Raw genomic sequence first — 24,376 nt, 5'->3', positions numbered from 1 at the left:
TTAGAGACTAGAGGGAAAAACACTTTTGATGAGGGTAGAAACAAGCCTTTTAAGGGGAAAAACAAAGAGAAAACCTTTAAGGGAAAAGGCAAAAAGAATGCATCTGTCAAAAAGGAGGGTGAGAAAGTGATATGTAAACATTGTTCAAGAGAAGGCCATGAAGAGAAAAACTGTTGGAAACTTTATCCTGAAAAAAGAAATCAGTTTAACAAAAACAAAGGAAAGAAGAAAACTACAACTACTACAACTACACCCGAAGATTTAGGTGATGATTCAGGGGATGAAACCAAAATTGTAGCCATGGGTTTGAAAAGCATGAAGGGAAAGGAAACTGAAACTAAAGCAAGCACTAGTACTTCAAACTGTCATGTACAAGCTCCTAATGAGGAAGAAAGAATTGAATTGTTCCATGTGAGGGTAGTCTCAAAACATACAAAAATTGACACACTGTTTGACAGTGGGTCACAAGCAAATCTCATATCAGAAGACTTGGTCAAACAGCTTAAACTTGAGACCATTCCACATCCAAAGCCTTATCCACTTGGGTGGATATGCAAGGATGCAAACTTACAAGTCTCAAGAAAGTGCATATTGCACTTTGCAATTACTGCACACTTTATTGACACAGTTGAATTTGATGTAGTACTGCTTGATATATCAGGAATTGTTTTGGGAAGTCCTTACTTATTTGACAGGAAAGCAATCTTCCATTGCCATGAAAATAAATATCATCTTTTCAAAGATGGCAAGGATTACATTGTTATGGCACATAGTAAGAAGGCAAATATAGCGATGGTAAATGTGGGACAGCTAAAATGGCTAGTTAATTCAAGTAAGAGTTTTGTACTTCTTATGATCAAGTATAAGGTTGATGTGAATCATGAGTCATTTGAAAATTGTGATTCCAAGCTTAAATCAGATTTATATGATGTAGTTGATGCACATCATGAGATGTTTCAGGAACCAACAGGTTTGCCTCCTAAAAGGGAGATTCAACATGAAATCCATTTACATCCAGATTGTCCTCTTCCTAACATAGGCATGTACCGCATGTCTATCATGGAGAATGCTGAAATAAAGAAGCAAATTAAAGACTTGTTGGACAAAGGTTTCATAAGACCAAGAACTTCGCCATGTGGGTCACCAATAGTGTTGATTCCAAAGAAAGATGGAACTTGGCACATGTGTGTGGACTTCAGGGCATTGAACAAAATAACGGTAAAGAATCGTTACCCACTCCCAAGGATAGATGATTTGTTAGATTAGCTGAAAGATGCCAAATATTTCACCAAGTTAGACTTACGTAGTGGTTATCATCAAGTTAGAATTGAAGAAAGCAACATTTGGAAGACAACTTTTAAAACCAGACAAGGACTCTTTGAGTGGCTTGTTATGTCGTTTCGTTTATGCAATGCACCTGCAACTTTCATGTGGGTAATGGATGATGTCTTACTTCCTTTTCTTGATGATTTAGTTATTGTCTACTTAGATGACATCTTAATTTTCGGCAAGACTAAAGAAGAGAATGTCATGCATGTTAAGAAAGTACTTGATATTTTGAAGAAAAATCAGTTATTTCTTAAAATGTTAAAGTGTGAATTTGGAAAGACTTATTTGGTTTATTTGGGACACATAGTAGGAGGAGGTGCTTTGAGAATTGATCCTTCTAAGGTAGAAGCTATTGTGAATTTGCCTATTCAGAAATCCTTTACAGAGGTAAGAAGTTTTTTGGGTGCAACTCAGTATTGGAGGAAGTTTATCTCTAACTTCTCTACCATAGCAGCTCCTATGCATGCAGTGACAAGTGTGAAGTGTGCTTTCCAATGGGGAGGTAAGAAACAAAAAGCTTTCGAATATTTGAAAGAAAAGATAAGTTCAGCTCCAGTTCTTGCATTACCAGACTTGAGACAGCCATTCAGGATTCAGACCGATGCTAGTGATTATGCCATGGGTGCGGTTCTCTTACAACATGGTAAGCCTGTCACATTTCATTCTGAGACATTTAATGGTGCTGTTGTGAATTATCCTACATATGATAAGGAGTTGTACGCATTGGTACAAAGCGTCAAAAAGTGGAAACACTATTTGATGGGCAAATAAACAGTTGTTCATATCAACCATCAGCCTTTATAGTACTTGCAGTCGCAAAGTAAATTGTAGCAGTCACGACATTTCAGATGAATGGGCTTCCTACAACAATTTCACTTGGTAATAAGGTACAAGAAAGGTATTTTCAATAAAGTTGGTGATATGCTTTCAAGGCCTATTATTAGTGCTACTACTTTACTTAAGAATGATTCTATTGTACATGAGAGCTACATAGAACAGAATGCATCAGATGTTGATTTTAATGATGTGTATGCTAACTTGAGTGAAGGGAAACATGTTGAGGAGAATGATTATTGTTTGCGTAATAATTTGCTATTTCATATGGGAAAGTTATGTATACCACAGGGAGAGAGACTAAGTATCACGAGAGAAGCTCATTCTTCTCTTATTGCTGGACATTTCGGGGTAAGCAAAATGGTGGCACATTTACAGAGGTATTGTTATTGGCCTTGCATGGTAGATAGTGTTTTACATTTCATTAGAGGTTGTTCATTATGTGCTACAAGCAAGCCTAGCAATAGGAAGCTTGGATTATATACACCATTTCCGGTACCTTCTAGACCATGGGAAAGTGTTTCTATGGATTTTTTAGGAGGTCTACCATTATCTAGAAAGCAACATGATTATCTTTATGTAGTAGCTGATAGATTCAACAAGATGTGTATTCTTATGCCATGTAAGAAAATTGTAACTACTGAACAAACTGCTGATTTATATTTTCAACATGTATGGGTTCATTATGGCTTGCCTACTTCTATTGTTAGTGACAGTGATTCCAGATTTGTTGGGAATTTTTGGTCCAATCTATGGAAGATGATGGACACCAAGTTGAAGAAGAGTACTGCTTTCCATTCGCAAATAGACGGCCAAACAGAGGTAGTGAACAAAACCATTGTACATCTTTTGATAGGTTATTGAAGCAAGCATCCCAAGCTTTGGGATGAGCACTTGTACTACATTCAACATGCTTACAATCGGGCCAAGCACTCTTCTACAAATACTTCACCTTTTGAAGCTTGTTTTGGAATTCAACTCATACATCGGCAAGTTCAAGAACAACTTGAAAAAAGTCAAGGCAAGTACAAGGAGAGACATGATAAACATAGAGTTGATCATAAGTTTCAAGAAGGAGATGAGGTATGGTTGCATATTAGTAAGGAAAGAATGCAAGGAGAAGGTAAAAAGCTGAAGCCTATTCATTATGGTCCATTCAAGATCCTTAAACAAGTTGGAAATAATTCTTTTCAATTAGATTTGCCTTCATATATGCAAATGTATTCCATTGTGAATGTGGAAAACTTACGTTTGTATGAACCTCCTTTAATTGCTGATCATGAAAGTGACATTCAGCTGCCATCCATAGATGATTTCTCACCAGAATTTTTGGATGAGCTGAAAGAGGATGCTATCCTTGACAAAAGGACACGCACTTCGAGGAGGGGAAATGTTGATTATGTTCGGGTTGGTCTTAAAGGTAGCAAACCGAGTAAGGCAAAGTGGATGGAGGTGGAAAAGGTGAGGGAGCTATACCCTCACCTTCTTAACAGGTAATTGAAGGCTTTTGGGGTCCAAAAGCTTCCCATTTGGGAGGTGTGATCAGGTGATCATGTTCTAAGTGAGGAAAATGCTCAAAATTGGAATTATGCAGAATTGGTTGAAACTAGAACGACAAGATAAGCCTCGTCAATATGATCCTATAGCCACGAACGATACTCAAATCCAACACTGTATGTGAAAGTTATTCAATTTTGAAAATTCACAATTTCATGCAAAAGTCCAATTTGACTTGGGTTGACTTTGAATTAAAAAAAATATTAGAAAAAAATATTCTAGGAATATTCCTTAAAATATTCCATAGAATATTCCCTACTGGCCAATCATGTTTTGACACTTGGCATTCTGTGGTAGGATATGAGATTGACTGTGTATATTGAAGACCAATCAATGGGCGCCATGTGGCTTGCTAGGAGGCAACCACATGGCCCCTAGTTGGAGAAACGGTGGTTATGTAAAATTTATGGCTTTCTGCAAGATTCAACCATGGATCTCTGCGTTGCCAACCGGGCAACTTGACCGGGTGGGCTATGTGTTATTTCTTAACAACTATGGGTCGCCAATTATATTTGAATGGTTATCGTTCAAGGTTTAGGAATAAACCGCCAATGGTCTACCCGCCAGCGGTTCTGACAGTTCACACGCCGCGGTCTACTCTAGTGGTTCTGCTAGCCACACCGTTAGCGCATTAACATAACCACTGCCTGGATAAACCGCCGATAAACCTGTCACATGCAAGCAGTCAGTCGACAGTTATGGTTAGTTAACCGCCAACCTTAACCATCGCCGGTCCACGTGGTCACATCCACAGCTACCGCCGATGGTTACGGTCAGCTGGTCGGGCAAATAGCGTAGCGGGCTACCAAAACTAGTGGAAATTGCTATTTTTAGTGCCAGTTAACTCCAGTTTCTAGATTTGGTGGAGTTTCCTTAGGCCAACTTGGACAAAACTTCAGTTGGTCATAACTTTCACTAGACAAAACCTTTTGGAGCGATTTTTTTTTTTGATTTCGAGTATTCTGAGGATTCCAGAGCTAATGGTATAGGTTGTAGAGTCAACATAGCTAATCTTCAGGTAATTTTTCAACAGATAATCTTAGAGAGCCATCAGGGCCTAGGGAGTGTTGGAGTTGTATTGGGCTATGGTTAACCATTGGAGGTGAAACAAAAGTCAATCTTTACTGTTTTCTGTGTTCTGAACTCATTTCCACAGCTTATTTTTCTTGTTTAGGCTTTCTTATCATTGTATAACCAATTTGAGCATCTAATAAGAGTAAGGACATGCCCATTTGGGGGCCTTGGACCCAGCAGATGTAGCCCAGGAGGGGTGAACTGCCTCATCAGCTGCTGTGTTATATTATGTGATTTTATCTTGCTGTGTTTTTTAGATTTAATATGCTAAACAGTAAAATGAAATAATACTCCTTCACACATAAGACTCAGAAATTTACCAAAAAAAACTTTGTTTCAATTGCAACACATGAGTAATAGTTTTCACATATAATTGAATGGAAATGAATACCTTGAACCGCAAATACAAGTAGTTTCATTTTCAGATCAGCTATGCATGTTCTTCATGATGTGCCCTCTCTGAAGTTTCCAGATGGTCCACTACAGACTGGATCAAATCTCGACAATTGTCCAAACAACAATGAAGCTTCGTTGTTCCCCACACCTAGGTTGTCTTGCCTCCTCCCATCTACCCATGCCACCTTGACACATCAATCTAGCCTTGTTCGAAGTCCGCGAGGTTCTCCCCCCATAACCAGCCAGTGAGCCACCATGACCAGCACGAGCCCTAGGAGTCACTCGACCCTAGCTGTCGGCGGTTTGACCACTCTAACCTGAACTTGGAGGCTCTACTATAACCATCTCCACTAGCAGGTGTGACCTCTGACCCCCCTGACTGGCCAAAATTCACTTAGATGGGGGAAGGGAATGAGAATTGTGTGACCTTGGGCACATTATATCAAAACTAGCGGTGCAAAGTAAATGTGGACAAGGCAACAATTATTAACACACACCATAACTATGACTGCAGAGAGAATCCTCGACCACACGAGAAAGTGACTTACCATCCTCACGATGAGAACTATAGGAAATTGAGAGACCAATCTAGAACCAAGACATTGAACCATCAACTCACAAACCCTAATGCCTTGTAGAAAGAGAACTAACTGAAACCCTTGAGGACAATCAATCCTCCACCATGAAAGTCCATTCAGAATGCATAACCTTGAAGGAAAGTCACTTGGAAGGGTATACTCGCTGCCCCATAGACACAGAGGAAAACCAAAAGTGAAGATACACAACCACGCACAACAGGGCTTGCAGGTCGATCCAATAACTAGATGTCGAACCCTTATCCTGCTTAGAAAGGCTAGAGACCACACATGAGAAAATAAATCATCCAATTCAATGAACATGATGCTAGGGAGCGGGCACTGACTGTGGAAGTGCCACCATTCCCAGACAGGGTGGGAACTATGGAGTTTAATACTGCTACCAGAGCTTAATCGACACCCATTAGATTGCCACAAAACCAAAACTTCATGCCAGACAAGAAGAGCACAACCCTCTATATACCAATGACATTCACCCAATCCCTCTCCCAACAAGGATGATGGGAAGTTCACACACATTACATTAACACCTCCCGTGCTTAGAACTCTGTGAGAGGGTAGGGAGGTTGACCCTCGCACCAACGACCAAGTGTTTAACATCATCAACCACGCATAGGGTTGCTTTCCATGTTTATCACCCCCATCGAGGATGCCTCTTTCGAGGCCATAATCCTGCTAAATTTCATGAGGTGAGCATCTTGTGAAGTTGAAGGCCATTCCTTGAGGAATTCCTGACGCTGGTGATTAATATCCCAATTAGCTAGTTTGTCAGCCGCCTTATTATCTTCGCGGTCCACATTCTCAGTGATTACATACCTGAATGGGGGAAGCCAGGAGTTGATATGTTCGCCTATAAGCTCAAGTCTCTAGCTTTTGATTACCCTGTCCAGGGGGGACCCATTAATTAACTTCTGCAACATGGAGATTGTAATCTGAGAATCTCCCATGTCCGATAGTTTTTCCAATCCCATTTCAACCGCAACTTGCAACCCTTTCTCCAGGGCCCAAAATTCAACCACATTATTTCTACAACTACCGCATGGGGTTGCAAAAAATTCTCTGCTCGCACCCTTATCATTATGAATTACACCCCCTAGGCCAACTGGTTCTAGGTTTCCTTTTGAAGTGCCATTGAAGTTAATTTTAAAAAACCTTGGTGAGGGAGAGAGGAAGGTTTGGGTGAGCCACCCCTCATGGAGGATGGGCCAACGGGTCCTGAAGCAAGATAATCTAGACTAGGATCTAATGCCTTGAGGATGTCAATTTCCCTACCCTCATCTTTCCAGTCATCCTATGACCATCTAGAGATAAAAATTGATTCTTTGATATTACACTCTATTATCTTCCACAGCTAATCAATCTGGATGGTTTATGAGTGAAATAATTCCCTATTTCTTGCTTGCTAAAGATTCTCGAGGACAAATCCCTATGATATACACCACGCTCTATTTACTATGGGGTTCTTGAAGAGCGTCCAATGACACAACTCCAGTGATTCTCTTAGACTATTTACTGACCCGTAAACAACTCCAAATAGTTGGCAATTCAATCTTAGATCTCCTTTTCCTTTGAGAAAAAGTTAAGTAAATGGTCTAATATTTTGTCCTCCTTGCAATAAAAAAGACAACGGGAAAGACCACAAAATCCTTTTTTCCTAATTTTGTCCCACGTAAGAATTTTTCCATGCCCAATTAACTAGAGAAAGAATGGAACCTTTGGCTAGAGCTTGGAATACCAAATTATTTTCCATAAAGGATTAGGATCTGGGTCCACAGAGGAAGACATAATGGAATAAAATTCTTTGAGAGAGAACATACCTATCGGAAGATGGCCCCATCGAGGTTTATAGGTTTACTAGGTTCTCCATGTTTTAAAATGGGGCGTTGTCAGAGGATCAAGACAAGGGCTTCCCAATCTAGGGGTGGATCATGGGCTGGTGAGTGTGATGGGGATTTCCACTCTCACCACTTCGACAAATCGTTAGTTTCTTACAATAAAGCCTTAACCCTCTCAACTCCTAAATGAGTGGTAAATTCCTGGATATCATGAAGGTGCTCTTCCTGATTTAGTATGAGGTGTTGCATCCTGTCCCCCACCTAAAATATGTCTTTTCATCCATTTTAGACTTCCCAGAAACCATAATCCTATATTATGTCCTGGTGCACTTTCACCTGATTCTAAATAGATGAGCCATTCAACAAGTTGTGATGCTCATTTAGAGGATGCTGGTAGCCAACTGAGCTATATTCAAATGACCAGAGGATATTCTAGAGATCATACCCACCCTGCAGCCAATGCCACCACACTTTAGCACTAAGATCATGCGATAAGAGCTCTAGGTATTTAGGCCAAAGCCTCCATGGATATTAGGTTTACATAATTTATCCCAGGTCACTAGAGCCCATCTCCTACCAATCTGAGTCCCCGACCAAAGAAATATTCAAAATTTGGTTGTTAGATATTTCTAGATGATGTGAGGGGTCCGAAGGGTCGAGAAATGTTAAATCAGAATGGCATGCAGGACTATTTTTAAAAGGACAAGTCGACCAATAGAATTCAATATCGTGATGTAACACCCTCCTCCCACATCTACCTAAGTAACCATCTAACTGGGGTAAAAATGCGACGAGAGGCTACTATGATTGGATTTTACTACCTATGTGACCTTAAGGAAGTGCAATCAATGGAAAAATAACACACAAACATTCAACAACAGCTTTAGGACCCTCAGGAACCAATTCAACACTTCAGACAACTTCCACTTGGGTCCCACTGATATTTTGACCATCTTAAGCCTCAATCTCTTTCATTCTATAGGCATGACAATGCCAATAAATACAAAGTTTCTTACACATTCTTGTTTTTCAGCGTCCAAAGACTCATTTTGTCAGTTTTGTGCCAGCGTCACTGGGATTTGAGCCACTTTTTCAGGCCTAGAGGGCAGATCACTGTCCAAAATGAAATGATAACTTAGGAGAATTAAAATAATAGGGAAATAATGATGCAAAAGAAATAAGTTAAACAAGACCTTAATTAGACCCCTACTAGCCATGCCAGGCATTTCGTCAAACATATCGCAAACATGTAATCTACAGGTGTAACCGACAAACTTAAACATAGGGATCTAATACTTATCTGAGAATCGCTAAGGACCATTTTTCCCTCATGTCATTTGCTGCAATATCATCTATTAGGTCGTAGATGTGTTATCCATTCACTTACAAGTAAAAACATGTTGAGAGCCATACATAGATGTTGTCATAGAACATACATATAACTAGAATAATAGTGACAGAAATATTATAAACATATCAACCATACAATCCACATATACATTTGTACATTTACACTTGAAAACCAAGGGAATGCATATATGATTAATGAATACAATAAACCAACCAAATATGGGACTACCACGTTCCACTCGAACATACATTGGATGAGCCAAATCTCTTTTCATCCAACCATCCTCGTGCTATATTCCAAGCATAAATGTGGGACTCATAGAAAACACCAAAAGAAACACCAAATAAGCATGGATGCCACTGGATTTCTCCACCTACACCATGAAAAATTTGAGTGCCTCCTAGTCTCTCAGTATTTACTGTGATCCACAGTCCGATGCAGGGATCACTGGGCCCTACACCAAGACACACTATCTAGGATTTACCATACATTCCATCTCATGAGTACTATGCCCAACAGAGAGAAATCCACCTCTTGGATTTACCATATATCCTGTCATTCACCGGCAAGGATTCCTAGGCCCATTGAGGCACACAATCCTAGCTTTACCAAAACCCATAGTCTAGCTGAGGGGTTACTAGGCCAGTGTCTTTACCATGATCCACAGTCTGGTTTAGGGACCACTAGGACATGTGTTTGTGATTTCAGAGATCTACAACACTCAGCTTCTAATCCATCCTACCATCCTAGCTTAGCCAAATATGAGAACCCATCTCATCAAAGCTATCACGAATGGAAAGGCTAGGCTAAATAACACTGTCACACCTAGAAAAACCCATTCCATGATAGAAACGAGCCACATGCAATACCATGCATGCCAAATCTAGCAAGGAAAATACACATGAAAGTCAATACCTACAATGAAGCATGATGTAGCTGCTTGATCTTGCCTTTCCCTTCTTGATCTTTGATTTCTCTTTCCTTCTTTGCCTTTCTTTCTCTAATTCCAAAGTGCTCCAAGAAACTCTAAGTGTCCAAGACTGAGAGAGAGAGATAGAATAATGAGAGAGCTCCAAAATGCAACTGAAAAAAGGTTACCAACTAATCCTTAGAAGCCTTTTTATGAATGAGGCCTCTATTTTCTTCATTCTCCATTATTTTCCTTCATTTTCCTCCTCACATGCAACCTGTGACCTTTCAGCTCCTTTTTCTCCTAATTTCCATTATTTTCGTAAATAAATGTGGCAAAAATGCCATTTTTCCTTTCCAAAGCCTTAGCCATTTCCTTTTCCAATTTCCTTAGCCATAAATAACCAAATTAACACCACTTAGGATGTCTTGCCCAACATTCAGCTTGGAATACGTGTCCCATTAACTGTGGTTATTATTTTTAACTTTTATTGCATGGAATTTTCACCAGGGCTGTTATAGAACCCTACCCCTTGGGGGACACCTTCCTCGGTGTTCAATCACACATATACCTCCCCAAACTGCTGGAAATAATACATACTTCTCATGGAGCTTTATAACATAGCTCAATGCAGTATTTACAATGATCAGCATGCTGATTACCAACCCACATGACAACATAGCAACATGATAACATAACCACATGATAGCAAGTAACATGAAAATGTAATCATAATGACATGGCACCCATACCACTTAGTGGAGCTTTATATCATAGCTCATGGCGAAATTTACATCCATATACATATGTACATATAACAATATCACCAAAACATATACCAAAACATATCCCAAGACATCATGTCAAAACATATACCAAAACACCATATCAAAACATGTACCAAAACCCCATATCAAAGCATATACCAAAACACCATCTCAATACTTCTTTGCCTCAACCAACAAACAAGGAAGGATACGTAGCTCGCATCTAATTTGCCATCTCCCATGTAGCTTCATCGAGCACAAATTGCTTCCACTGCACTTTAACTTGCTTGGTTGTTCAATTCGGAACATGCATTAGGGGATTTTTGAGGTCTAAAATGGGCCTCCTAAGGAAATTATAAAATAATGGTAGAAATAATAAATTAAGACTAGATTACGTCATCAAATTTTAGATTGAAAAAAGAAAAAAATATTTTTTCAACTCGTATTTTCAACTTATCTTCCTATGGGTTTACTCAAATTTTGAGTGGCAACACTCGTTGGATAGATAAATTTATTCCTCATCAAAGGAGTACCCATGTTGCACACTTTCTATGGACCCTGCTACACGAAAATTGAGAAATACAATAAAGTTTTTCATGTATTTCTCAATTTTCGTGTAGCAGGGTCCATAGAAAGTATGCAACATGGGTACTCCTTGGATAAGGAATTAAATTTTGCATCCAACGAGTACTCCCACTAAAAATTTAAGTAAAAACTTAGGGATATAAGTTGAAAATGTGAGTTGAAAAAATAGTTTTATTATTTTATTATTTTTTAATATTTTTAGTTTTTTACTCCAAAAATGGTGAATCATCTCCCATAGTCAACATCATCATCTTAAATCCTATTGGTTCTTATGAATCTTATTTTAGTTGTACATTTTTCTTAGGAGGCCTATTTTAACCCTCAAAATTCCCCTGATGAGCACCTTTTTCTACAATATACATTGAGGCTCTAACTGGAATTCCATCTGGTTCCACTTGCAATATAGACTAGTCAATCACATGATCAAAATGTTTAATATACTTCTTAAGAAATTACACATGGAAAAAATCACGGACTTTCATTGTCGGAGGCAGTGCAAGTTGATAGGATACTTGCCCAATCCTCCCAATGATATTTAAGGGTTCAAAAAACCGTTGTGCCAGCTTGGAGCATGATCCAATCCACAAGGAGCTCTTCTTTGGTTTGATGTGCAAGTACATCTATTCCCCAAACTGGAACTCCTTGAACAACATGTTCCGATCTGCATAACTCTTCTGCCTATCCTATGCTACCTTTAGGTTCTTGTTGATCACCTGCATTTCTTGTTCCATGTCTGCCAACATGTCTGATACAATCAACACCTTGTTAACCAGATCACTCCAACTGATAGGAATATTGCATCTCCTTCCATATAATTCCTCACAATGACATCCTCAATGACTCCTGATAACCATTGTTGTATGCAAACCCAACCAAGGGAAGGCACTCCTCCCACTTCCATTGTTGATGCATCACATACATCCTCAACATGTCCTCCAATATCCTATTGATCCTCTCTATCTGAGCATTATATGTGGATGACAAGCTGTGTTGAAGGCCAACTCTATGCCCAAACCTACAAACAACTCCTTCAAAAACTTGTAAGTGAACTTTGCATCCCTTTCTCACACAATTTTCTTCGGAACACCATGCAGCCTAACCACATCTCTGATAATTATCTATGCCATATCATTAGTTAAGAATGTAGACTTCACTGGAATGAAGTGTGCAACCTTTGTCAACCTGTCCACAACAACCATGATGGAATCATGGTGTCTCACTATCCTCAAAAAGCCTATGATGAAGTCCATAGAAATGACCTCCCATTTCCATTATAGAATCATGATCAGCTGTAGCAATCCACTTGGATGTTTACACTCTGCCTTCACTTGCTGAAAATCAAAACATCTAGCCACATACTCTGCTACATCCCTCTTCAGATTCAGAAATAATAAAATTTCTTCACTAGAGTCAATGTCTTCTGATAACCTGGGTGGATTGAATACGGTTTCTCATGAAACTCTCTCATGATCACCTTTTTGAGCTCGCTGGTATCTTGCACATATATCCTATCACTGAATCTAACTAATCCATCTGTTGTAAGACAATAATCCATACCCTGTGCACTTGCACATGCACCCATACTTGTACCTATGCATGTACTTGTACTGCCACCTATACCTGTACGACTACATGTACATGTACCTACACCTATACTTGTACCTGTAATATCACTTGTACATGTAACAACACCCTACTGCAACCTGTGTGTAATCTCCATATACCTGACTTCTTGCTGACTTGCCTGTAAGATCCTATCCTGTAAGTGTGTCCCATTGGAGCTCATAGCAGCCAAGTGATTTACCTATACCTGCCTATTGAGAGAATCTACCACCCTATTCCATTTTCCTTTAAGGTACTTGATCTCTAAGTCAAACTCAATGATCGTGGCCAACCATCTAGCCTACTTGGCGTTCAGATTTGGCTGGTTAAATAAATACCTCAACCAAATATGATTACCCATCAATACAAACCCCCTGCCAAGAAGATAGTGTCTCCATATCTTCAATGCATGTATGATCGTTGATAACTCAAGATCCTATGTCGGGTAGTTTTTTCTCGTGCTCATTTAGCTTTCGCGACTCATAGCATACCACTTATCCATCCTGCATAAGGACTCCACCAAGTCCTCTCTTGCAAGAATATGTGCATAATACAAACTCTTTGTCTGGATCTGCAATTTGTAGCATTGGTGCATGTGTCAACAACTCCTTAAGCTACTCTAAGCTAGGATGACACTCCTCTTTATATTCATACATCTTACATTTCCTTTGCAATGATGTGATAAGATAGAAATATGTGATAAGTTCCTGATGAACCTCTTATAGTAGACTTCCAACCCCATGAAGGATCTCACCTCATCCACATTCTTAGGATCTACCCACTCCATGAAGGATCTTATCTTCTCTAGATCTACTGGAATTCCCTCCTTCGAGACAATATGCCCCAAGTAATGTACCCCAGTCTGAAAGAAACTACACATGCTAAACCTAGCATATGACTAATGCTCCCTCAACAACATCAACACTGTTGCTAAATTTTGAGCATGCTCTTCCTCATTTTTAGAATATACCAATATATCATCAATGAACACAATAACAAACTTATCCAAATAGGGACGCAACACACTATTCATCAAGAACATAAATGTAGCTGGAGGATTAGTTAAGGAAAATAGAACTATAACGAACTCATAATTCCCATACCTGTTCTCGAAAGTTGTCTTGTAAATTTCCTCCTCTTTGATGTGTACCTGATGGTATTCGGATCTCATATCGATATTTTAGAACACTGCTGCTCCCTTCAGCTGATTGAACAAGTCATCAATCCATGGTAAAGGGTACTTGTTCTTGATGGTCACTTTGTTCAATAGCCGTCAATGCATAATATGAGGGTTACCTCTTTCTTCTTTACAAACAACACTGATGTGCCCCAAGGTGATACACTTGGCCTAATGTATTCCTTGTCCAACGGTTTCTGCAACTATAGCTTTAACTCAATCAACTCATGTGTGCTCATCCTGTAAGGTGTTTTTGATGCTGGAGCTGCCCTTGACATTAGCTCAATAGAAAAGTCCACCTCCATGTAACGTCGAAACTCTGAAATATCTGCAGGAAATACATCATGAAACTGCTGCAAAACTGTGCACCGGCTCAGCCCATCTCCATCCTCAACCTCCTTACCCTTATCAGTATAAATGTGAACTGTAAATAACATAAACCCTTTCCTACGACTACACTTTGCTTCCATAGATTTCACCATCCTAACTGATGTGTATTTCTTCTTACCCTGCAGGACTCTTGGTTCCCCATTATCATCGACACACTCAATGGCTTTGTCATAACAATCTACCTTGGTTCTGTGAAGATACAACCAATCCATGCCCAACAACATACTGTATGTTCCCAATGGTAAGACATTCATATGTGCTGTGGTAGGCATACCATTTAAATCAAATGCACAAGATCTTACCTAATGATGAACTCACTTCCTTGTATCTGTAGCCAACAGCACTAACAAAGACTACATGTAATTCATTACTAAAACCACACTTATCCACCAAGTCAGGACTAACATAGATATAATTAGATCCAGTGTCAATCAAAATAGAAATAACTTGATCACAAATCTTACTTTCCATCTCAATGATATATGCCTGGTGTTCTTCCCATGTGTTATCCGCAACTTCATAAATATGAGGAGTTCTTTGCCCTACATCCCAAACAGTACATGCCTCCTATGCATTGTATATCTTTGGCCTACCATCCCGATTATTCGAAAAATCTCTCATAAGATGTTCCTCACCATATGTCCAACATTCCGACTGACCAATGCCCTCACCTCTATGCTTCTGTTGCAACCCATGTCCCTGCCTATTTGCATTGAAATTCTTTAGCGGTGCCAAATTTTCTTTCCCATATGCATTCTAAGGGCTTGTTCTCTTAGGCTGCCATTTAACTTTACCTTTGTCCTTCCCTTTCCATCCTTGCTGAGATTCATTCTTATGCTTTGAATATTCATAGCAATGCTCCAATTTCCCAAGAACTTCCTCAAGTGGCTGAGGCTCATCATACTAAATCCGATCTCTAAATGTTAATGGAAAACCACTGACAAATCTTTGAACTTTAGCTGTCTCATCTGTAAGATACAGTACATACCTCAATAGCTCCAGAAATTTGGTCGTGTACTCTTCATATTTTATTCACCCCATCTTTAACTCATAGAATTATTTGGCCTTACTATCGTAGTACCTCTCTCACAAGTAATTCTTCCTGAAAAGTCTCTTCAACTACTGCCAACTCAAGTCATCCATCATGATGTATTTGAACCACTTAGCGTCTTCCCACCAAATGTCTACTTTACCTTTCAAGCTAAATATAGTGAATTTAGGCCTTCATGTCATCTGTGTACTCATGCAACTCAAAGAACTTGTTCATCCCAAGTATCCAAGACTCTTCATCTTCCAACTTCTTCACATTTCCATCAAAAGTAGGTGGCTTTTCTTTCTTAAACTCATGTAGCTAGTATCCCCTATCATTCCTCATGTACAGATGATAACGATGATGATCATGATGTATGTCAGAACCAGAACTAGAATAGTTACTGTACTAATCACCCTTCCTATCTGGAGTGTCCACTAGGAGACCTACTTCCATCTTGCATCATATTAGATCTATCTGACTTGTGTCTACTAGAAGACCTACTGCCATATGCTCCATTAGTTTTGTACTCCTGTCCATGGTTGATCTGAAGTGGACTTTGTCGCTGCAATTCTCACAAACTATGAAAAAGTATAGCATTAACCTATGCTTGCTTCTCTTGTGCCTATATTATCTTGTCATTATCCTCCTTACATTTTTAACTGGGGTAAAAATGTGACAAATAGGCTAATATGATTGGATTTGACCTCCTATGTGACCTTAAGGAAGTGGAATCGATGGAAACATAACACACAGACATTCAACATCTAGTTCACGACCCTCGAGAACCAATCCAACACTTTAGACAACTTGCCCTTGGGTCCTACCTAAAATTTTTGACCATCTTAAGCCTTAGTCACTCTCATGATATAGGCATGACAATGTCTAGAATCCCAGAGTCTCTCTCACAAACTTACTTGCCAGTGTTCGGAGACTCATTTTTCCAGTGCTGTGCTAGTGTCCCTGGGATTTGAGCCACTTTTTGAAGCCAGAGATCAGGTCATCACCCAGAATGGAATGACAACTTAGGAGTAGTAAAAGAAAAAGGAAATAATGATGAAAAATCAATAAGTTAAACAAGACCTTAATCAAACCCCTACTAGCGATGAAAAACATTTCTTCAAACATATCAGAAACATGTAATCAATAGGTGTAACCAACATAATTAAACATAAGCATCTCCTACTTACCTGAGAATCAATAAGGACCATTGTTCGCTCACATCATTTTGTGCAATATCATCTATTAGGTAATAGATACATTATCCATTCACATACAAGTAAAAAATTTCTAAGCGCCATGCATAGTTGGTGTCATGGAACAACCATATAACCAACATATTAGGGATAGAAATATCATAAACATATCGACCATAAAATCCAATATACATTAGTAAATTTACACATGAAGACCAAGGGAATAAATGTCTAATTAATGAATGCAATAAACGAACCAAAGATGGGACTACCAAGGTACACCTGACCATAAATTGGATGAGCCAAGTCTCTCTTCATCCAATCACCCCCATGCCATATTCCAAGCATGAATGTGGGACTCATAGAACACACCACAAAAGAACAGATGCCACCGAGTTCTCCACCTACACCAAGAGGAATTTGAGTGCCTCCTAGTCTCTCAGGCTTTACCATAATCCACAATCTGATCCAATGATCACTAGGCCCTACACCAAGACACACTATCTAGGCTTTACGGTACATCCCATCCCAGGACTACTAGGCCCAATAGAGAGAAACTCACCTCTTGGCTTTACGATATATACTTCCATTCAGTGAAAAGGATTTATATGCCCACCGAGGCACACAATGTTGGCTTTACCGCAACCCATAGTCTGGCTCAGGGGTTACTAGGCCAGTGGCTTTACCGTGATCCACATTCCAGTTCAGGGACCACTAGGCAATGTGTTTTTTATTTCAGAGATCCATGCTACTCAACTTCGAATCCATCCAGTCATCCCATCTCAATCAAATATGAGAACCCATATCATCAAAGCTATCAGGAAATGGCAAGGCTAGGCTGAAGAACACTATCACAACTAGCAAAACCCATGTCATGATAGAAGAGAACCACATGCAATACCATGCATGCAAAATTTAGCAAGGAAAATACACATGTAAGTCGATACCTGCAATGAAGCCTGTTGTAGATGATTGATCCTGCTTTTCCCTACTTGATCTTTGCTTCCTCTTGCCTTCTTTGGGTTTCTTTCTCCAATACCAAAATGCTCCAAGAATCTCTAAGTTTCCAAGAGTGGGAGAGAGAGACAGAATAATGAGAGAGCTCCACAAAAGGTTACCAACTGATCCTCATAAGCCTTTTTATGAATGAGACCTCTATTTCCTTCATTTTCCATTATTTTCCTTGGTTTTCCTCCTCACATGCAACCTGTGACCTTTGACCTCCTTTTTCTCCTAATTTCCATTATTTTCATAAATAAATGTGCCAAAAATGCCATTTTGCCTTTCCAAAACCTTAGCCATTTCCTTTGTCGATTTACTTAGCCATAAACAACCAAATGAACACCCCTTATGACGTCTTGCCCAACATTCATCTTGGAATAATTGTCCCATCAATCATGGTTATTATTTTTAACTTTTATTACATGGAATTTTCACTAGGGTTGTTACACCTGAAGGTCCAACTAGAGAGCTTTCAGTCGGTATGACGAAACATGTCTTTCCAATATGTTATTTTTAAGGAATTATATACCAATGACACTCTAAGGCAATTTATTGGGAGTGATTCAAATATGAAGCCAAGGGTCCAAGCCAGATGGCTTTTGACCCTTGGACGTGTATTGAAAAAGAAGATATCAAATTTTTCCACATTCATAAGCGTACTTGATGCCTGCTGAAACTCCTCAAGGATGGAGCCAAATTGCTTAGCTTCTTTTAAAGTACGTTTTCCATATAACATATTGTCATCTTCAAATTGTTGGTGAGTGATACTGGGGGCCTCATGGCAGAGATTTATGCCCTAGAGACGACGACATTCTGAAGAAACTTTGATGAGACAAACCAGACCCTTTGTTGCTATAATGAAGAGAAAAGGGGATATTAGATTCCCTTGTATTAGACCCTTAGAACCCTAGAACGTGCGAGAATGCACTCCATTAACTAGGATAGAATAGAAAGGAGTTTCAATCATTGATTTGACCTATCTGATCCTGTTGGGAGAGAATCCAAAAGCATCAAGGATGGACCAGAGATAATTCCAATTCAGGTGATCGTAATCTTTATAGAGGTCGAGTTTAATTAGCATACCTGGATATTTGGATGAGGATAAATAGTTTACTGTCTCTTCAACCACAAGGATACCATCCATAATTTGTCGGCCCTCCATAAAGACTGACTGTTTTAGGCCGGTAATCGCTTTCAATAAGGGTTTGAGCCACCTTACCAAAATTCTTGAAATAACTTTATAGATAAAATTGAGCAGGTCAATTGGTCGGAAGCCATTTGGGTCTAGCGTCACGCCTATCTTCGAGATAGGCATGAAAAATGTTGCATTAATGCCCGACCATATTCTTTGGGAGTGGCAGGAGTCCTCTACTAACTCATGGATTTCAGTCCCTAGAAAGTGCGAGCCTGCTTTAAAGAATTCAAAAATGAATCCATTTGGGTCTAGAGCTTTGTTTGAGGGGAATGCGTGGATGACTTCATCCACCTCCATGTGGGAGATCTCCCACATGAGGGCCTCAATCTAATATTTTGAGATTAACTTGGGAATACTATTAAAGTTAATGCACATGGTGACTATGTTTCACTACGACACTCATGTTAACTATGCTTGACTTTGATGCTCATGTTGACTATGGAACCCATGTTAACTATGGTTGATTTTAATGCTACTATTGACATTGAATTTTTGTTTGTCACATTGTGATGTTGATTCTATCTTTTACCATATTGTGGTGTTTATTGTTTCAACACCAAAATTCAATCATAATTTTTTCCTCATCACATGTGATGTCAAATTTTGTTCATTACATTATGACACTCATTTTTTCTCATTATATTATGATGTTAATTTGTGTTTTATACTTTATGATGTTTATATTTATTTGTTATGTTCCAAAGCCAATTTTTAACATGGTTGTCTATGGTCAAGTGTGGTAGACTATTGGTGAGCATTGTTGACCATGGTTGTCAATGTTTAACTATAAATGAAAACGGTTGACCATATTCACTATGACTAACTATAGTTTATTTATTTTGATCAAGGTTGAATATGGTTGCACTATCGAAAAAAGTGATAACAATATTATTATTATTATTATTATTATTAAACTTCTTTAAACCATGGTTATGGTTGAATGCCTATGGTTGTTAACCATTGTTGAATAAGGTTGATTACGGTTGAATATGGTCAACCATGGATAACTATAGTTGAATATGTTCAACTAAGATTGACTATGGGTATGTTGGGCATGGTGTCTATGGTTAACTATAGGAAGGATGAACATAATGCCTATCATTAATCATGCTAAACATGATGTCCATGTTGACCATCGTTGACCAAGCTTATTAGGATTGACATGGTTGAGTATGGTTGAACATTGTTGATCATCATTATCAAAGTTCAAATATAAATGAATAGGGGTGACCATGATGACTGCCGTTGACCATGTTATTCATGGAAGACCATGTTAACTATGATAGTTTGAATATGGTTGAATATGGTTGCATTGTTGAAAATAGTTATTAAAAATATTATTAATATTAAACCTTTTTAAATCTTAACTATGGTTGACCAAGTTAATCGTAATCTATGTGTGCTAATCTATATTTTCATGTACAACTAAATATCTTAATGTATCTAATGATATTGTAGTTTATTAATATTATTAATAAGATTTAAAACTTTTGTATTCAAGCTTCTGTGATCCATAATGAAATAAGCAAAGTCTTTTGGTAGAAATCCCAAAAGGGAATTTTTTGGCCGACATGTTTTGATCCAACAAGTGTGGTTCATCATCAAGACTAGATGATGAACCGCACTTGTTGGTTTGAAACGCGTCGGCCAAAAAATTCACTTATGTGATTTCTACCAAAAGACTTTGCTTAATAAAATTTAAAACTTATTAACAAATAATTATTACACCTTAATATTACTATAGTAACACCCACATTAATGTTATTAATCTTAACCTAACTACTAAACTAAGATATTAATGTTATTAAGTTTCACAATATTAAGGTATTAGTACCTTAATATTAATGTTAATGTTAATGTTATTAAGTTTAATTTTAATATTAATATTATTAATATTAATAGTAATAGTAATGTTATTGATCTCAATATTAATGTTAATGTTAAAGTGAATCATAATAGATATATGTCAATATAGATTAATAGTTTAATGTATAGCTTAATATCTTATTCTCTAGATTAATTTTATTGTTTATTAATATTGTTAACATGTTAATGTATAGCTTATCAATATATTTTTTTGTTAAGTTGTCGAACTACATTTTAGTACGAAGCTATGAGTACTAAAATATATAACGAGGCTCTTTTTTTGCCCTAAAAGTCATGGAAATTCTGGTCATATTTTGAGAAAATCGGGTAGAGAATTTTGTAAATCCAAGTTACAATTGTTAAACTTCAAAATTTTAGGTGCCCTAAACTTTTTTTTGATGATCTTGAATCCATTTCCACCATCAAAAACATGATTCGAACACTGCCTCTACAAGATTTTTTGAAATTTTTTTGCTTAGATTCCGGCCACTTTTGACTGTCCGGAAATTCCTCCCCCTCCATAGACGACTCCTATAATTCTGGGATGAAAAAATTGAGCTAAGTTGTCTTTTGAAATAGAAATGCTTAAGATAGACATAGTAAGAGAGAACCATGAAAGACCAAACTTGCCACACATAAATTTCCTTTGCTTAACTCCATGCAAAAAATTACTTCTTGAGAGGGTAAATCCATTAATATTAGCCGCTAGGTGGCAGCCTAAAAACATATACAACATTCCCGGATAGCTCTAGCTACTGATGGAAAAAATTTCCACGTTTGGCAGAGCTACCACCCCAATTGGGGAGGGCGTCTGAGCCTTCCCGTATGTCTTTCAGAGTTTTCCGCTTGATAAGGTCTGCACAAGTGTTCCTAAGTTTTGAATTCCACAAGATTTATCATTTGGACAAAATACTTTCATCGATGTCTTCCCCACATGCGTTTCTAGCTTATCCACAACCTTGTTTCCTGATCTTATTAATATTATTTATAAACTTTAAAACTTGTTAAGAAATAATTACACCTTAATAATATTACTAATAACCACATTTATGAAAATAAAATATGAATATTAATACTTATGAGAATATAAATATAAATATTATTAATTTGCTAATTTTGTAACTGAGGCTATCAACATCATTGCTACATGTTTTGCGGAGTTGAAATCTGAAATCGAAGGGTACACTATAAAAACAACAAACTACAAGCAGCGGCAGTCCCTGACGGGTTTGAAATCATTAATTGGTTTTTAAATGTAAGCCACAGAGATAGTTTGTTTCTAAGCTCAAGTTTAATTTACACTGAATAACCAAGCTTTAGAATGCATATCTCAAACCAGTTCATATGCCCACGTATCAAGTATTGAAATCTGTGTAAGCCCAGGATTGATTTACATTGAGTAACCAAGCTTTAGGATGCATATCTCAACGTATAAAGTATTGAAATTTGAAATATGTAATCTACAGGGTCGAAAATAGGAAAGATATATAATGCGATGTTGTAGAATACATGTGGAATTTGACTTATGTAATCTGCAACTCCAGGCAATAAATGCTTTATTGTTTGTCAAAGAACACTCACTATTGATTGTAACTTCGAAAATTAAGGTTGAACTTCTCAACCCATAATAACACCCACTATTAATTGTAACTTCGAAAATTAAGTTTGAACTTTTCAAGTCAACCTATAATTGAAGAGAGGTGCTTCAAATACTACGGAATTTCTGGTGGGATTAATCCCATATGATCCAAGAGCATTCAGGATATCAACAAGAAATACAGTTGATATACCTGCAATACCAACATAGCATGTCCAAAACAAAAGAGAGATTAAAAGAGGACAATATTCAGAAAATTCATTTATTGGTAATATGCTCCAGGCATCTGACTGCGTGATTCTTGAACGCAATTCATAAGCAAGTTTTATGTTGGTTATCATAGTACCATTTTAAAGTTTATGTCAGTTATCACAGTGCCATTTTAAAGTTAGTTGAATAGGTTGAGTCGAGCTGCAGGAAATGTCTATCAAATAGCAAAACAATAAGAATATGAAGAGTCACAAGAAGAATAATTTCATCAAGACAATTATTGAATGACTCTGGAATGTTGCTACAATTATTGAACGACTTTCGAATGTTGCTTCAAAAGGTTCAAATAGGTTCAAATAACATTATTAAGAAAAGTAAAAAATTGGAGCTGAAATTAACAATATCATTATTCTAACTTGGTCACCAACCAAAATTTCCAAATCCGTAACTTATTACTCTTCCATAATTCTGATCCTTACAATATGGCTAGGAACCTTCCACAACAATCAAGACAAAATTTAATTACAAAAGCCAACTTCAGTACAACTATGTTGAACAAAATGATCTCTCCATACTCTTTGAATTAGGAAAAGGATTCTAGAGGAGAGGCTGCCCTGTAACAAGCTTTTAAAATGCTCCCTTCAACATGCTATACAAAAGAGAGAATCAATTGTTTCATAAATTCTTTCTAATTTTTTATCCTTGGACGTTTATGTAATGGGTTCATATCGTGCCTGATCACAATTGTGATCAAAAAACAATAAAGAACAATAAAGAAATCATCACCGCAACAATAAGAAACTGCATACAAGCAATTTACTTGGAAAGCATTTATGCCTTGAGCCCTATCATATAAATTCCTTAGTGTCTCTTTTTGGTATTTCCGTCCGGGTTTCCTTTTCTCATCGTCACTGCAAACTAATTCGTCCATCCTGAAGATATAATTAATCAATGAATTAGTTGTCAGCTAAGAGTTGTACAGGTAGATATGAAACATTACAAACATTTACTTACATGGTCTGTGTCCACATCCGCAATATTTCCTTAATTATTTTGTCATCATCTATTCCCTTCTTTTTCAAAGATGGTTCCAACTCATCCACTGATATACGCAATATTTTCCTTAATTATTTTTTCATCATCTATTCTATCCTTTTTCAAAGCTGGTTCCAACTCATCCATTGATATACCTGTTAAGTAGTACAAAATGAATTCCCTCCAAAATGATCTATTCTAACAAAATCCAAATGTTAAGAAATTTTTCTTAACCATAAATTACAAAAGCTTAAAGCTTACATCACTTTTTAGACATATTTTAGGGTACACATGTTATTTTAGATGGCAAGACTTGGATACATGGTAACCTACCTGGTGGATAACACCACTGCATGGGTGATCATCCTTTGACCATTTTTCCAGTGTGCTGACATCCTCTCACCCCGTGTGTCCCTCATACTTGTTTCGTTGCTATTATTTCTTGGGTTCATTTGGTAAGAAGAGCTACCAAGCTCCTTGCCTTCTATGGGATCCCTTATTTCTCCATTGGCTCCCTTAGTGTCTCGTGCTTCAGTGCTAATCTTATGCCACTGCTTAAAATTCGGCTGCCATCTCTAACTTTAAGGAATGTTCATATGGGATTCAGCCCATGTACTTCTACAGATCCTGTAAAGCATCAACGGCATCTGTTCTTACAATGTCGCGAAGGGGACTTATCTTTGCTTTCGCAATGAATGAAAATATAGCCAAATATAAAGAATGGAATTAGTGTTCACAATGCAGACAAATTGTTGAAAAAATGTCTAAATGTCCTCACATGAGTTGCAGATTAGTAAACTAGTAAATACTTGTTCAATTAATATATGCTTTCAAGTCGGGAC

Source organism: Pinus tabuliformis, chromosome X (assembly GCF_031772625.1).
Source record: "Pinus tabuliformis cultivar Carrire ecotype Pingquan chromosome X, CPIR1, whole genome shotgun sequence".
NCBI classification, from domain to species: domain Eukaryota; kingdom Viridiplantae; phylum Streptophyta; class Pinopsida; order Pinales; family Pinaceae; genus Pinus; species Pinus tabuliformis.
Note: the sequence above shows the minus strand (reverse complement) of the source record.